Below are 17,317 nucleotides of genomic sequence, written 5' to 3'. Positions count from 1 at the left end.
AAGTAGAAAGAGGGATCTGGAAATCAGCGTGGGAGAAGGGTGTAAGAGGGGAGTTGCACACCGAGTACGGCCCAAACCAGGAACCAGGGCAGGCAAGCTGGGCTTCAGGGCAGGATCGGGGCCTTTCGCATCCTTCCCCACAGCAAGGGTGGCTCAGCCTGGGGCGGCTGCTTCCTCCACAGTCCCCAGCACAGTCCTGGGTTTTCACGTGCTTTCTGCAGTTGCCTGCTCCTAGCATAAATACCAGGTTGCTCCAGGGCAGGGAGACAGCAGCCTTCAGACTGGCTCTGCAGGCTCTGACAGAGCCCTTGGGGTGGCTGTAATCTCACTGTTGTGCCACTGCCAGCACGGAGCTCTGTGACACCAAGCCGAAGGTGGCCGAGGGCTTTCCATTTATCACAGGGGAACGTGTTCACCTTATCGACGCAGCCCTGGGGCTCCTCCGCTGCTCCGGCTGTGCCTCTCCAGTAATCAGCTTAATCCCACGCGCTGCCGGCGGGCTGCACCTCAAAGTGCCTCCTGCATGATGTCACCCTTCGCAGGTTTAGCTGCAAGTGAGGATGGACACCACCTGCCGCTAGCACAATAGGGGCTGGCCCTCCCACAACAAAAGCATTTAGTGCAAGCAATCTCCCAGCCCCATCGAAGAATGGGGCTGCACCGGGGCTGTCATCATTTCTCACTCCACAAGCGCATTAAGAGGCAACTGGTGGTGATTCACCAACTGGTGCATTTCTGCAGTGGTGACTTTCAGCTCCTGCGCTCCCCTTGCCCCAGAGCAAACAGGATTGCTTGCACCTGGCTCTGGATGGGAAGGCTACATCAGACCCCTAGGGAAGGAGCAGCTTGCATGGGGAGATCCTAAGTTGCATTTCAGCCCACAGTAGTCCCCATGAGGGCAGAGGAAGGAGCAGGAGCCTGCACAGGACTTGCCTTCAGCAGGCAGGGCTGCCTTGAAGGTCACCCCAAGCACCCCTGGGCCCTGCCACCATGCTGATATAAATCAAACCAGTGGGTGTTTCTAGACCCGGGATCCAGGTGGATCAAAGATTATTTCTCTGACTGCCATGGCAATTTAAATTAAGACACGTAGCGGAGGGCTAAGACAATTTACACGCTAACTTAGTACCTACCTTACAGATACCACTGAGCTGCGGCAACCAGTCAACCATGCCCCAAGCTCTCAGTGGCAGTGGAGTAGCATGGTCCACCCTATCCCTGGTGCCAAGAGCTGTGGCTCAGCACCCTCAGTCTGAGGCACTACTGGATTTTCCTCAGGTATGGATATCCAGGAGCAGCCACTCTAGGGACGTGAAAAACTGTCCCCAAAACGGCAACATCCGATGCAAGTTTCAGGGTTGCTACTCTAATATTCATCCTTGTTTTTCTCAGCTTGGTTAAAAAACCGGGAAAGCTGAAAACAGGAGTCTTTGAGAGCCCTGGGAGTAACACAGTTCTGGTGCTGAGCTCCTGAAAGTGCTTTTTGGTTTGTTTTTAATAAAATATCTCCCCATAAAATTGATGGAAAATCTCATTGAAAATGAAATAACTTCATTTTCATCATGTAATTTTGTAGGGAAAAACAACTTAGATGCTGATGACATTCAACACTACTTGTTCTATACAGCTACCAAAACATTGCAAAATAACCTTCCCCAAGGATATCAGCTGACACTTGAGCTTTGAAACCTTGGTGTCTGAATCTCAGGTCTGCAACTGGACTGTGGGTTTTTTTGGTAATCTTCTAACACTCTCTTCCAAATTCCAGCTAAAGCCCACAGGCTACAAAGGAGGAGATGAACCCTTTGGGACTCCTGGGTTATTTTCTCCAAGTCTGTCTGGCAGCTTAGTCACTGCTGGATGTACTGTTTTCTGCCAGCAAGAAACATGCCTGCCTCTGCTAGGACCAACCCAAACCTGATGATGCAGGCTGGCAGCACAAAGAAATCAAATAAAAGAGTCCTTTGCATCTATAAAAGAGGGTCAGATGTTTCAAGGTGGGATACCTACCCAAAGAGCCAACTTTCAGAAGAGTTAATCATCCGAAGGCCAAGCTAAACAGGACACAACCAAAGCTGCCGTGGCTGACCAGGGACAGGCTGGGTTTATGAATGGCACTTGAGGTGGGGCCTCGCTGAGTCACCAGCTTGTCTTGTTTAACTTGGCCACGTCTATCGATAAGCCCTTGTAACCTGGCTCTCTTCAGCAATTTCACACCTTTAAACAACTGCCTTTCTTTTGCTAACTTGTCCCCCTCACTTGACTTCAGATTAAATGGTTTTAGTTTGCTACATTTTCTTTTCTTTCAATTTCAGGCAAACCAATAAAGTGACAAGACTTTAATCACCTGCTTTCTACCTAGTGATCATTAAAGCCAGTAAAGCATCCTGGCATGATACAAGTAGGAAAAATGTCTGTATTAAGAGCAAATACCTCATCCACTATTGTACCTTTGGTTTATAGCACACATACCAGAATTTGCAGACATCTGGAAACATGCACTTTCCCAAATCGATTGCCAATAGGCTTGAACACACCACAGGCATGTCTATACCCTCCATTTTCATCTGCGCCACTTGTAAGTGAAATCTCACCGATCCCTTGGAATGACAAAGCACACCACTCACCTTCCCCTTCGTGTCTCCCTTTTTAACATATTGCATGTGCAATAGGGCATCACCACCACAGCCCTGGATATGAACCCATAAATGTTGCTCAGAAGGGAAGCCCAGGCTTCCAGGCAAGGCTGGGGGACTCTCATCTGGTGTCAGGACATATTTTTAAGCCATTTCTCAAGGATGTTTTTTCCTGACATTCCCGTTATCTCACCACACCACCTCTCCTCAGGCTGTGATGACAGTCTGAGCGCACACTCTGGTTTCCCAGCTCCAGGACCAGGGGCACGCCAGGTCTTTAACACACTATTAGCTCCTGGCCCTGCTCCCCTACCACACCATTAAAGGACTCCATATTCCCAGTGTGACTCCTGGTTGCCCACAGCCGTCCTCCAGCAGGCCGGCCCTGTGAGCAGGATGCAACCGCCAGGATCATGGGAGCATTGGGTGCCCACATCCACATCCACATCCCGCTCCAGCATTGCAAACCCAGTGAGGAGGAGGAAAGGGCATTCTCCACCTCGCCACTCACTGTTGTTGTGGTCAGACGGCGGTGCCGTCGTGCCTGCGTTATCCCGGCTGGCTGGGTATAACTCGATTTCTGTTGGGAAATTTAGTGCCGGCTTCTCAGGCAGAATGGCCAGGTAGCTGCAGTGTAGGGGACAAAAAGCCTTGGTGTTTCAAATGGGCAGCCTCCAGATTTGGTTATGCAATTGGTTTCTGTGCTTTGCAACTTTTTAAGAAAAAAAAATTGCTTTTAATTAGCAATGTAGTATCAATCTTTTGTTAGCAAGTTTCCACTTTAGCCACACAGCAGGTACAATGTTGTATTTGGAGCTGTTTGGGGAGCTGTACGTATACTGCGCACTGAAGTTACAGTCAAATCTGAGCAATTTTGTCTCCAGAAAGTGTTTTCCTCAGTGGTGCTGTTCTGGGTCTGAAAACTGGCCTAATCAATATCAAACTTCAGCTGGAAGTAAAAGGGGCAGAGCCATGACCTCAGGTCATTTCTGGGCAGCCAGATCTGCAGCAGCAGACAGAAAGCACGCTCCTTTTGTCTGCCCGTCCCGGCTGGATGGCCACAGCGGGAGCAGCCGGGCTGGCCAGACCACCCCTCACCCTCGGCTGAAACGCGTCGGTTAGACAGATAGCTGCTCCACATTTTGTCCACCTCCCAGTCCAGATGTTCAAGGCACGGGACACCTGGAGCACCTTCCCCACAGGATGCTTCTGCTACACGGTTTGGATGTAACCCTCGAAAGCCTTTGGATGAAAGACATTTCATGAAAATGAACAGAAATGGCAAAGAATATTTATTTGCTTGGTAGCTTTTGAGAATCTCTAAGCGAGGACGAAGATCCTGCTGTGCTAGGTGATGCGCATGAACAGCAAACCAGCAATTTCCATTTTGCCCTTTCAGAGGGATGAGAATTAGAGCAGTCCCTCCACAGTAATTTCCCTGACATGCTGGAAATGCAGACGTGCTGACTTCTCTTTGCACTTATCTTGTGAAATGCTGTTTGTGTCTTTATTTCAATGATGATTTTATTCATTTACGCCTTTACTTTCTCATCAAATAAATAGAAAAAAAAAATTATTCTTTTTACCCATCTGTCTGACTGCACTAAGATAAAAGTGTGCACAAATTTAAAAAATTATTTTAAAAAATAAAGGATATTTAAAAAAGATGGAACTCTCTACAGGAAAAGTCTCATTGCAAAATTCAACTGAGATTAATAAAACAAAATAAGGATACGTGACATTTCTTTTGCATTTTGTAAGAAAGGCAGCCTATTATTTATGATGTATGTGCTGTGATCTTAATGATCTCAATGATCCCCTTCTTTGTTTATGGAGTCCCTGTCTTTTTGGATAAGTGGTGTGTTGGTTGGTACACTTAGTAGCCAAAAATACCTTTTCAGACATGCTTTGGAGAGAGAAAAGGATGGAATGGCCTTTTTGTACAGCTTGATGGATGTCTGTGGCATTTCAAACTGAACAGCAAGCACTGTAAATCATGTCAGCAACACAGCCGGGATCCAAGCCCCATATGCACTGGAGCCCTAGACCCAAATATTAGCATCCCATCGAGAGTGCTTCTCAGAGCTTATTGTGCTGCAAAGGGCAGTGGGTGTGCGGAAGTAATGGATGGTGGGCCTGGCCTGAACATCCCACAGAGCAAAACACCCTGGTACTGGCAACGGCTGAGAGACAAGGGTGTTGTATGCCAATAGTTCTTGCAATCGATGGCAAAGCTCACCATTTTCTGTCCGTCTGTCTTTCTGCCTGTAAGTGTTGAACCCATAGGCTCACTGGAGCCCAGCTTGACGCAGGCCTCAGAGAGCTTAAGTTCCTGTGGGTTTTGTGGAAGCAGGTGGCTGGATGGAAAGCACGCAAAGTGCGGCTCAGCTAGAGGGTACCGCTGCAGCATGAGGTGGACATCTGTTTGCTACTTGCAGCTGAAAGATTCAAAGGGTCACCCCTTACCCTTGTAAAGGGGAATTTAGATGGAAACAGTGGAACCTGTTAAATTACTGGATTTTTTTCAGTGCCTGCCATATGCAAGGTGCAGAGGGACAACACACGTTCTTGCAACGCGAGCAGTGGAGACACTAGGATTATGGTAGCCTCGTATTCTTGTTGTTATAAACTACTCCTGTCAGGTGCAGTAACCCAGCGTCTATCTGTAGGCACTAACTCGCCCAGCGGAGTCTCTAAGTCGCTACAGTGACTTTGCTGAAGCTGCTGCTCTGTTGCACCAAGCTATGCACTCTCCAGGACATAGGGAAAGGTTCCTCAAACACCTTCTAGTCCCACCCCAGACACACGTACACCCACACTTCAGAGCGTATGGACCATCATCCCTGCAGGATTTTCGATCCACATTTTACATTTCCTTGTGCTAAATGCTAGCAGCAGTTTTTAAAAAGCACTGAATGGCTTAATGAAATGGAGGTCTGAGTTTTCAAGAAGACACTAGAGCTATCATAACCTTGACTGTAATTGCATTAATAGCAATCGGACCATTTAACCTGCTGTAATTCACTAATTGCAAACCTTGTTTCCTCTATAAAAATTTTGGGGGGATTTTAAGACTTCCTGAAGGGCTGTCAGTTTGGCTCAACATCTGCTTTTCTTTCCTTAATTCCAAAAGAGCAAGTTGGCTTTACTAATACCTCAGCTGAGGGAACAGGGTGTTCGCTCAGTGCAGGGGAAACGTGGGCTGCCTCGAGTCTGTCTGAGTCCAGGAAGGGGCAGAAGAATATGTGATGCTGTCTCCTCCTTTGTCTTCTCCTTCCTTCTTTTTTTCTTGTTTACTTGGTCCCTCATGAAGCTGACTGGCTCTTAGAGCCTGGCCAGGACTCTGCCTGTATACATGTACAAATATCCATATATACTTGTATATACATGTATGTGTGTGTATGTGTGTGCACAAGCACATACCCCTTTTTGCCATAGTCGTGCTGCCGCAGTACAAACAGACGGTCAAATTCCCCCTTATCTTGAAGTGACAGAAGTTCACTGAAAGTCATAGAAATTGCACCAGAAATTTTTGCCCATACTTTAAAAAACAGTTTTGTGCCCACTGAGTTTTAGCCTCCTACCACTGTCACCCATGATATGTCAATACCTCTCTGTCCCCGTGCCCCCCCAAACCACCTGAAAGGGTATGTCAGAGAGCGGAGATGAGCTCCCTCTCAGCTTGGGCAATGCCAACCATCTCCCCTCGAGACCCTGTCCCAGGAACTGCCTCTTTTGGGGTCCCCAGACATGCATTTCTGAGGCAATCACTTTCAGACGAATTATCCTCTAATACAGCGATGCAGATAGGTGGGAATAGTGGTGTGATATAGATCTTCCATATTGAAGACAGATCCAGTCTCCAGATTCTTTAATGCATTTCAGCATTATTTACTCTGACATGACGCAGCCTGCCAAGATAAGATATTTTCCGTGAGGTGAGATATGCATTACCTCCAGAGGACTTTGCACCTCCCTGGAATTTTATGCTCCAAACACCACTACAATAGAGCCATTTCTGAGATTTTAAAGCAGTCAGGTAACACTATTTTTCATGCTCTGAACTCTGGCTGGGGCTAGAAATGGAAGAGCTGAAATACATCAAGAAAAGCCAGTCTCTCTGTTTTATGAGAGATTCACAGTCCAAATTTCCAGACCAAAGAGGGGCAGGTATTTCTGCTACGTTATTTTCATAAACAAAAATAAATACCCATAGAGAATCAGAATAAGTTTTGAGAGGAAAAATATGAACAACAAAATATTAAGAAATAGACAACAAGTCTCAGTGGGAGCTCAAGATCTATTTCTTTTTTGAAGCCTTGTGTACCAACTTCACAAAATGGCAGCTGTCCTGCAGCCAAGCCAGTCACCTTGAAAATTTCTAGGTTCAGTGCATAAGAGTTGAACAGTTACATTTGCTGTCACTTCTCATAAACAACTGACGGCTTTCAGAAGGTCTCCTACCAACAGGCCAGATCCTTGCCTGATTAAAATTAAATTCTGGACAATGAAATCTAGCCAGTTTATAACATCTGAGGGTCTTGCTCACAGCACTCATGCCAATTATTACATAAATGTGCCTTCAGTTAAGTAGAAAGTTTTGTTAAAAACATAACTGCAGAGATACAAACAAATGGGCAATATGTTTGAGTTCAGATAATATTTTCTTTCAGTAAATACTGTTAAATGAAGCGAGGCTGCTTTTGGTGAGGTTGCTGTCTTTGTACAAGACGTTGCTACACTGCATCAGTAACACTAAAGGTTTCTTTGTAATCATGGATTCAAACTGTTTGATTAATAGTGAATTAATTAACATATGCGCTGGACATGGGTCTCACCAGCTCTTGTGAAAGCACTATTGCTCAGCAGCCAGACTCTGCTCAACCTGTACTGGAAAACCAATACTACTGGCTAAATTATCTCCTGCCTTTTGACCAGTTATAGGGGTTAAAAATTATCCCTTTGATTTCCTAAGACGACTTCTGATTTTTTTCTTAAGGGCTTTTTTTTTGTTTGTTTGAGAGGGAAGGAGGAAAAAAAAGGGATAGGGGAAAAAAAGCTGGAGAAATACAGACACGGACAGTGGGATCGAGTGCACCCTCAGCACGTTTGACGACGACACCAAGCTGTGTGGTGCGGTCAACACACTGGAGGGAAGGGATGCCATCCAGAGAGACCTTGACAGGTGGGCCCATGCAAACTGCATGAAGTTCAACAAGGCCAAGTGCAAGGTCCTGTACATGAGTCAGGGCAATCCCAAGGACAGTTACAGTCTGGGCAGAGAAAGGATTGAGAGCAGCCCTGAGGAGAAGGACTTGGGAGTGTCAGTGGACAAGAAGCTCAACATGACCCAGCAGTGTGCGCTTGCAGCCCAGAAAGCCAACCATGTCCTGGGCTGCATCAAAAGAAGCACGACCAGCAGGTCAAAGGAGGTGATCCTGCCCCTCTACTCCGCTCTCATGAGACCCCACCTGGAGTACTGCGTCCAGCTCTGGGGTCCCCAACATAAGAAGGACATAGAGCTGTTGGAGTGAGTCCAGAGAAGGGCCATGAAGACGATGAGAGGGCTGGAGCACCTCTCCTAGGAGGACAGGCTGAGAGAGTTGGGGTTGTTCAGCCTGGAGAAGAGAAGACTCCGGGGAGATCTAATTGCGGTTTACCAGTTTCTGAAGGGGCCTACAGGAAAGCTGGAGAGGGACTGTTTACAAGGACATGGAGTGACAGGACATGGGGTAATGGCTTTAAGCTGAAGGAGGGTCGATTTAGATTAGATATTAGGAAGAAATTCTTCCCTGTGAGGGCAGTGAGGCACTGGCACAGGTTGCCCAGAGAAGCTGTGGCTGCCCCTTCCCTGGCAGTGTTCAAGGCCAGGTTGGATGGGGCTTTGGGCAATGTGGTCTAGTGGAGGGTGTCCCTGCCCATGGCAGGGGGGTTGGAACTAGATGGTCTTTAAGGTCCCTTCCAACCCAAATAATTCTATGATTCTATGATCTATTAGTGCAACTATTTCCTTGCTAGGAGGGGTTTTTAAATCTCCTTTACTCCTCCAAATGAGCAATCCATCTTTACTCCGATCAGGGAGTGACTGAATCTCAGTCAGCCAAGGTTTCAGAAAACCCCAGCATCATTTGTGGTGAGCTTGTCTCTTTCCCGGCTCAGTACAAGAGGCACCAGCACTCCGGCGCTCACAGGGGCAGCCGGGCTGTCCCATGCCACCGGGTGGCACCGGGTGCCACCTGCCAGGCAGCAGCTCTCTGTCCCCCTGCAGCCGTCCCACTGTGGGGGCTGAGGACACACATGCAAGGTTTCTATTTATGGATTTCTGGCCTAGAGGCAGAAAGTGCTGCCTAGTGAGCCACTCCAACCACCAGAAAGAGATTGAATTTAAATGAAAAAAAGAAGAAACACACATTACGTTCCTGCTTACTCGCAATCTGATCCCACACTGTGCAGCCTTTGAATTAAGCATCTCTCTGAGAGGCAACTGTCCTATTAGCATAACATATAGCATTAAAACATGGGGCTCTTCCCAGGAAATGCTTTATTGTGTGCGAGCTTCATTTTTAATATTCATGGCCAGCTCTGTTTAGAACATCCTTTTGACAGAGGAGAGGCGCCGAGACAAGCCGCTGGGATAGCGGTTGTCCTGGAAACAGCAAGATCCACTTATTTTTAGCACCGAAGTCATCTAGTTAAACAAACTACATTAAAGGAACATTGTGATTATGACACAACAATAAAAAGACGCGTGGCATATTTACAGTCACTGGGACGGTGTGACGCCTCATCTTCAGTTCGACTTGATGATCTTAAAGGTCTTTTCCAACCTAAACAATTCTATGATTTTGTGATTTGGCCTCTGGTTCTGGCTGCCAGCAGCCTGGCCCCCATGCTGGCAGAGCAAAGCGTGCCCTTTCCTTCTGGGAGATGGCAGAAACCCAGGAACCCAAGCGGGGCGGCCAGGAAATCACAGTGTGTGCCTCCTCTCTGCCAGGCTGCAGCCGCTGCTCTCAGTAAGTAAGGAGGATCCCCCTCAAAAGTGCAAGACAAAGCAAACAAAGGTATAGTTTTTCAGCAAGGTATGCTACCAGGAATGCATAGATCAGAAGGAGATAGGCCATGAAATATGGGCAAACCAGGGCAGGAACAGGGAGGTTTATCTCTTCATCCTTGCTTCCTAGTTCAGATGGCCTCCAGTCCCTGGTGTGCATCACCCTACTGACCCCAGAAGTCTGGGAGCTCCACCCAGAGGGTCGCGCCCAAGCCCAAAAGCTAAACCACAGGCACAAGTACCACACCAAAAAAGTGTCTGTATCAAAAGGTTTCCTCCTCACCTGTGTTGGGGCAGGCCTGAAATATAACAAGCAGCGCCCTGCTGATGATAGTTTGATCCTTATCCTTCCGGATGCACAGCAAAGACGCGGGTGTATGAAACCAGAAAAAGCAATGAAAGTTAACAGCAGCTTTTCCAAAGCTAATTGGGAAAATTCCTTGGGCCAGAATAAGGCTTCAGAGACAGTTTAGAAGTGGTTATTGCTTTATGTAAGCCATTTTGCCTGTTCTCATTTCTTCAGCTGCATGGCAAGAAGGCCTGATGCGAAAAGAGACCTCCTAGCTTCAGCAAAAGCCGTGCAATTTTTACCACCTTAAAGGTTTGCTTCTCAGAGTTTGCAAACCATTGCATGCAGTTAGGCAGTGCTGTTTGAATATTAAAGCACAGCTTTGACACACTGTGACACACCACTTCCAGAGTTTCAGTGGTTGTTCTACACACACACCCCCCCGTGTCCCCCCCACCATTGTTTTTGTGAAAATTAGCAAAGCCCAATGGCTACAACAGAGACATAGGAACAAACAGGTACAGCCACCTCCATAGCTATGGGGTGATGGTGGCCCAAGCATCCCAGACAATACCCATCAAATCAAGTGTTGCCTGAAACTTTGTCTCCCTGAAGGAGAAAGGAAAGAAGAATGAGAAAAGAGGAATAAAAATTAGAAGGGCTCAAAAGAGGGAAAGGAAGAGGAAACTGGGGTGTACCTTGGGACAAGTTTCTCCTTGACATGGAGAAAAGGGTAACTTTTAGCTGAAGGAAGTGTGTAGGGAAAGGCATAGAAAAGGGGAAGAACTGGAGCCACAGAGAACCCATGTATACATATATGGAAGAAATTATAGGTAGAAAAAATTGCAAGATGGCTTTGGTATATGCAGCAAGCTTGGCTGTTAGCCTCAGTAGCACATGCAGTCCTGCAGGTTACATCTGCCTGAAGCTGTCCAGTGCCAGTACCCCTTGGCAATGCAATGCTTTTCCTTACACCAGGGTTGAACTTGGGTGTGGAGGTGTGCAGAGACAGAAAATCCAAACCCAGTGCTCTTCCAGATAACATCTCTTAGCCTTTCCTGTGTAGAGTACAAAAAGTTTCAAGTAAATTTGTCCAAGAAAGATGGGCATAGCCACTCCCTGTAGGTAAAACTGGAGGGGTTCAAGGCTTTGCTGTGGTTGTTATATCGGGGGGGGGGGGGGGGGGGGGGGAAGTGCATACCTTGCCATGCAAACCCAACACAATACCTGAAGTTCATTCTAACCTATTCACAGCTGTGGAAAAATGATTCATTGGAAGTTCGGTGTCTTCCTGGCACGGGTTAAAGTGGCTGTTACAAATCCTTCTGAGCAGAGGGGCTGTTCTGGGAGTGGCTAGTCTAACACAAGCTTCTCTCTCTGCAAGTAACTTCTCACTCCCAAAATAATTCTGAAGAAAAATCTTTGCTTGCTTCTTCAGTATACTGCTGCCATCGTACTTCTGGTCCATCACTGATGGGAAATGAGGTGCTCTCCTGTAAGCAGAGGCAGCTGGTGAGGAGGAGGAAAGAGACACAAGATTTTCTGATCACTGCATACAATTCCTGAGGACTTCTGACAACACTCTCTTAACACATAGCACTGTTTTCTTTGGTGATGCCAGTCGGGATTAGATTTCACATTCATCATAGCGTTAACGCTGTAGAAAATGAGACCCTAATGCCTTAATTTATTTTGCTCTAGCTTTTGTAGGATGCTTTTGCTACAGTAATGAACTGTCCATTGTGTAGCTTTGCTATCAGCAGGATGGGCTGCCAATGGCTGGATGGCATGCTGTGACAGCGAGACTTAGCGATGGCTCTCCTCCTCTGGCTGAAGGAGGTTATCTGTCATTCTGCCCGGAGGAGGTCACCAAATCCTCTCTGTCCTCCGAGTGAATGCAGGCATATAGCACTTCTTGCGTTACCTCTCAGGAGAGGGGTCACGGACCTAGCCTATCACTCACCTGCAAATGCTGCCTAAAAATCTGTGTTATAGTATTATGACACTGCAGCAAGAAGTTCCTGTAGTCTTGCCAAGTGCATGTCTGAAGTCCTCAATGCAGGTACGAAAGACTGAGTGTTAACAACTGCAAATTAATCCAGCAACTATCCACCCACCAGCTCTGACTTCCTCAGGTAGGTTCGAGTACCTCTGGGCCAAGCATTCCTCCTTTTCTCCCCAAGAATGTGCTTCTGGGCGCAAAAGGCATTAATCAAAGCCAAACCACCACAGCTCTGCAACTATTGTGGCTGCAACTATTTGTTATGTGGTTTGGGTTTTTTTTCTGTTTGGGGTTTTTTTTCATAATAAATGGTCCTTTACAACAAGAATTTCTGGGTAATTCCCCTCTCCCCAGCTTTTAGGTACTTTCTTCTCTTAAAAAATTGTGATTTTGCATCCCTTACGCCTTCTTTTTCTCCTTGTGTCACTCGTCTATTTTTCCACTCTGACAGATGGAGCTGAAGGAAGAAAAAAGAAGGAAATAAACATGAAAGTGAAGGAGAAAAGAAAGCACCCTCCCTAGTATTGTTATTGATTTGAACTCACCCAATATATTTACTAATTTTTCTATTTTACTAATTTTAAAACCCCAGTAAGCTGTATTACTCATGGTTTTTAAGCTATGTTTTATAGCCTCCCCCCTTCCTACTTTTGCCACTTCAGCTCAAACAACCGACGTGCACTAATGCTCAGCTTTGCTGTGACTCCTCAGCCGGGGGGAGCAGCACTGGGGCCAGCAGACTGCCCCTTGTTCAATGTCATGCCCAGGAGCCGCCCCAGACCCAGGTGTTGCTGTGCCCAGTGGGGCTCTTTCGGCTCCCAAAAGCCATGTCAGATGGTGGTAACTGTTCAGTCATGAGTAACCACAGCTGGAGTTCAACCCCTGACCTGTAAGTCGCTGGTCAATCCATTAAGCTGTGCTTTCCTCCTACAATCAATTTTTTAATATCTCGGCTTTCGAGTCAAGATGATTGCATTAGCTCTAACACATAAATAGCAGGATGAGCAAGGAGCTATATTTACCCTTTCCATGGACTTGGGCAAGAGGAGGTGAGGACACGATGGAGCACAGTGGATGGATACCCTCTGTTACCCGGCCCTCTAACCTAACCCCATTTACATAGAAACAAATAAGCAAACAATGCATGAAGAGAAGGAAGGATTCTTTCTGATGGTATCTTGCATTTTCATGTGGTGCGTCAGACATAAAAGCATCTGGAAGGGAGCGCACAAGCTCTTTCAAATCTCCCTGTTCAGGAGCTGTCTCCAGAAGCCTTGATTTTACTCTGGTATTTCTAACAGGAATGCACAGTACTGTCACGTCCTGTTTTCTTTGATCACTGGAGGTGAGAAAGGTAAACCAGGCATGTGCATGGACACTTGGATGGCTGGGATATTACCATATTACCTTGGGAGGGCAGATTCCTTGCTGGTGAAAATCTGCCTTGCTTCAAAGGACCTCTGCTGTTTTCCAGTAGCCGAGAGCACCGGCTAGCCAGATTAGGCTGGGGAGAAAAAAACCCGACACCCACAACACAGAGGGCATCCCACCCAGGCGCACACATGTTGCCAACCCAAGGCCACAGGAGATTTGTGAGAAGAGAGGACGCCCGCCTTGCATCCTCCAAGCAGCAAGGATGCTCTTTCAATCTGCCGCCGTTCAGGTGGCAACAGGATAGCGACTGGCCCCAGCCACATGCTCCAGCTCCCGGGTGACGGTGGGTGCCGTGGCGAGCTGCCTTCAGGAGCCAGGCAATTTGCCATCCCACAAGAAAACAAACATAAGGAATGCGAGTCACCACTTCAGGAGCACTAGCACAATGGAGTTACCCCAACCATATGGGAGAAATTACTTTTTCATGCCAACAGCAGTCCAGAAGACACAGATCTTTCAGTGGATCACAAAGCAAACTTTTGTCTGATTTCTGTTATATTTTAATAACAGACTTTTAAAAATGCAAGGCACTTCCCTGCTTGCTAACATATTTCCTTTACATTTAAGTAGAACTCAAGACTGCTGACACTAAGTATATGTAGGAAGCAAAATAGGTCCTCCCTTCCCCAAAAACCCCTCCTACTCATCTTGTGGCCCAAAAATTCTTCTCTGAAAAACTCAGGTTAACTTTCCTTAATCCTCACATTCCAGGGTACATTTACAATTAGAGTAGCATTGGAGTAGAATGACTAAAAAAGCTATCAAATACGTACGTGTATGCATGCAAGAGTGTGCCTATAGCTGTATTATTCTCTGTAAAAGATACCTTTTTTCAGATTACCCAGAAACTGGTCAAATGCCTGGAAAATATTCTTTCCAAGTTTTCAGACCGGCCTCTGAAACTGCACAAACAAATCTTGTCCCATTGGAGTTAGTGGAATAATTCGTGTTTGGCTTGGACTCAGTCTGCCACATGCATATGAACTCGTACGTGCAGATACTTGTCTGAGTCTGCGAGCCAGGTAGATAACTGTATAAATTTCTTATTTGCGTGCAATCTTGTCCAGCTGGCCCATAGCATTTGCGTAGGCTGTATAGGCAGACATAATTGCTGTACATGCTCTTGCTTTTCCTGCCCCATTTAGCCAAAAGTTCACTCTTGCTGGCGTGCTGGACTGTACTGCTCTCACGGGATTAAAGCGTGCAGTCACATCATCTGAATTCATCACAGGAGGGAGACAATAGCCAAATATTTGCCCCTGAGGGCCCAGCTCAACTCTGAATTATGCTTTGGGCTGATTTCAAGGACAAGCACTCAAGGCAATTGCACAGGCCCTGGGGACTTGCAGGGTCTCATGAGAATAAAGCAGGCAGCAGGCCAAACCAGCCAAAATGAAGGCTCAGACAGTACTAGCCCATGGCTTGGACCCTGCCCCGGGTCACCCAAAGCACTGCTTGCCCCTTGTCACCCCCCATTAATTGCCCTGAGGTCAAACAGCCTGCACTATCAGGCAGTGATTTGGGGAAGAACTTGCTCCATAAATGGGCTTGGGCCTTGCTAACCCCCTGGAGCTCAGCCACGCACTAATGCATCTCAGGAGGCTCGCAGTGCGATCCAGAGCATCTCCGAGGGCACTGACATGCCAGAGCTACTTCAGGAGCGCTGCTATCCTAACTGCATGTAAACCAGCATGGAAGTGGGAGGTTTTGCAGGGAAGAAAGAGAGAATAAAATCTATGTGCACAAGGAAAAGCCCTTTTGGGGAAAGTTGTGAGGGTCAAGCTCCTGATGGGGTGAAAGAGGAGGGGAACAGTAGGCAAAGATTATCGCATAGTAAGAGGGGAGAGTATAAAGGAAGCAAAACCTGCAAAATTAGTGCAGTCGAAACAGATATTTGCTTGACTTTCATTTTAAGTGGCTAGATTTTGCCTGTTGTCTCTTTCTGGCTTCTTGTAAACTCCCGTGACATCGATTGATGGAGACACGGAGGATTAACTTGCAGACAATCTGTTGCAAACTTCAGCCACTCTGTAACAGTTTAAGCAGATAACTCTGTTTTTATGTAGGGCAACTGGTGGGGAAAATGTGTCACCGTTTTCTTTCCTGCTTCCTTTGAGTGGTAAGACGAGAAGCAAGAACACTTCAGACCCTGAGAGCTCAGCTTCCCTTCCCCCTTCCACCGGGGGTGCCTGGGTCACCCCCACAAATGCCAAAAGCTCTTGCTAGGCAGCGGCAGGAAACCAGAGGCATCTCCCAAAGTCACAAAAGCTGATCCTTACCTGCCTCAGGGCAAAGAGGGAAGAGAATTAAAGCAATTCAATCCCCTCTGCTGTCTGATACAGGCAGCTGAGTGCTTCATGTGGCAGCCAGTTCCTTGGATTTATATTGTACACATAGTGAGAAAATACGTCAGTCCTATTTGCTTTACTGGGCTTTGCCACGCTGTGAGTGCAACTACCTGGCAACAACTAAATCTCCCCAGATCCCATCCTAAACTAAGCATAAGTTCTGGGATACAGTCTGGAGTGTGTTTGGAGAGCAGGGCAAAGAGAATTGTTCTTAAACAATCTAAAATCCCACTTAGCAACCTAGAAAGCTTTTTCCTGGGTCATCAGGAGCAAACTTACTTGCTTCCTTCGGTCTCCTGGGGAAAGCAGCAGATCAGCTTAACACAGATTTAGGTTCCTCTCTGGCAGGAGCCCGCTGTGCCACCAAGACATGGCAGCCAGCAGAGCCGGTGCTCTGTCCGTGCAGGAGGATGGAGGGGCAGTGGGAAACCCTTCGCAGTCAGATCAGAGCTCTGTGGCACAGCTCCTGGGTGTGCCAGCACTGAGGAGGGTGAAGGCAGGTAGGGCACCGCGCTGGAGAGGAAGAGCAGGGAATGCAGAAACCAACAACAGCCCTTGGGTTGCTCCAGCCTGGTGGTTCCCAGTACCTTCTGTGCTACAGCAACTGAAGCAGTCAAAAGAGCCCCCTGAGACTCGTTTTGTTGGGAAGAAGGAAAGGGCAGTCACAGCCCCCCGCACCCCACCACGTGACCTGAGTCATTGCCGCTAGCCCTGTTCATGTTCCCAGCACAAGGGAGTGGGATGAGAAGGGAAGATCTTGCCTCTAGCTGACATGAGGGGCAAAGTGGACAGCTAGCAAGGACTGCAACAAAAGGCAGTCAAAAAACAGCTTTGAGACACCTCCACAGCCTTTTTCCCATTTGAAGCAAGAAAATGGAGCAACTTCAGACTCTGTGTGTGCAGCCTGTTGCCCCGTTGGCTCATGGTATGGCAAGTCTAGAGAGTCAGTAATCTGTTTGCCATGCATTTTTTGAAGCAGGAACATAATTTAATTCCCTTTAAGGAGATCAAAACCAGGAAGCATTTAAGTAGGACTTCCTGCCCAGTGTGAAATACAAAGTCTTTTCATCATGGAAAGCTAACTGAGCTTAAACAATAGTATAATGAAACTGGTTATGCAATGAAGTTGTAGGAGATCAAAGCTGATTTTGGCTTTTAATTAAGATAACAAGGTACCTGGATTAAGGAAGTTAGTGGTAACCCACCACCTAACTGCTTAAAGAAACACAAACACTTCCCCATTAACGTGGTGCATGCACAGAAGAAAATGAGGCAGCATAGGAATTTGCCTGTACTTACAGTCAGGAATTGAAACTGGGAAACATCCTACTTGAATTTTTCTAGAGCAGACACCATTTCTTCAGGAAGGGAAAAGATCTCATGAATCCTACTGAATATTACGCCCTCTCCCATCCATCTCTTCTGCTCACTTCTGCTGCACATCCCTCTAAGTATGTGTCTTTGTACGTATTGCTAGGTTGTCTGTCTGCACAAAACCCCTGCTGTTCCACTTCCACCCATGGGGCTGTATAAAATTCACAATCTTCCAGTCAGGAA

The sequence above is a fragment of the Balearica regulorum genome, chromosome 3 (genome assembly GCF_011004875.1).
Source record: "Balearica regulorum gibbericeps isolate bBalReg1 chromosome 3, bBalReg1.pri, whole genome shotgun sequence".
NCBI lineage: Eukaryota > Metazoa > Chordata > Aves > Gruiformes > Gruidae > Balearica > Balearica regulorum.
The sequence above is the reverse complement of the archived record's forward strand: the minus strand, read 5'-3'. Positions refer to the sequence as shown.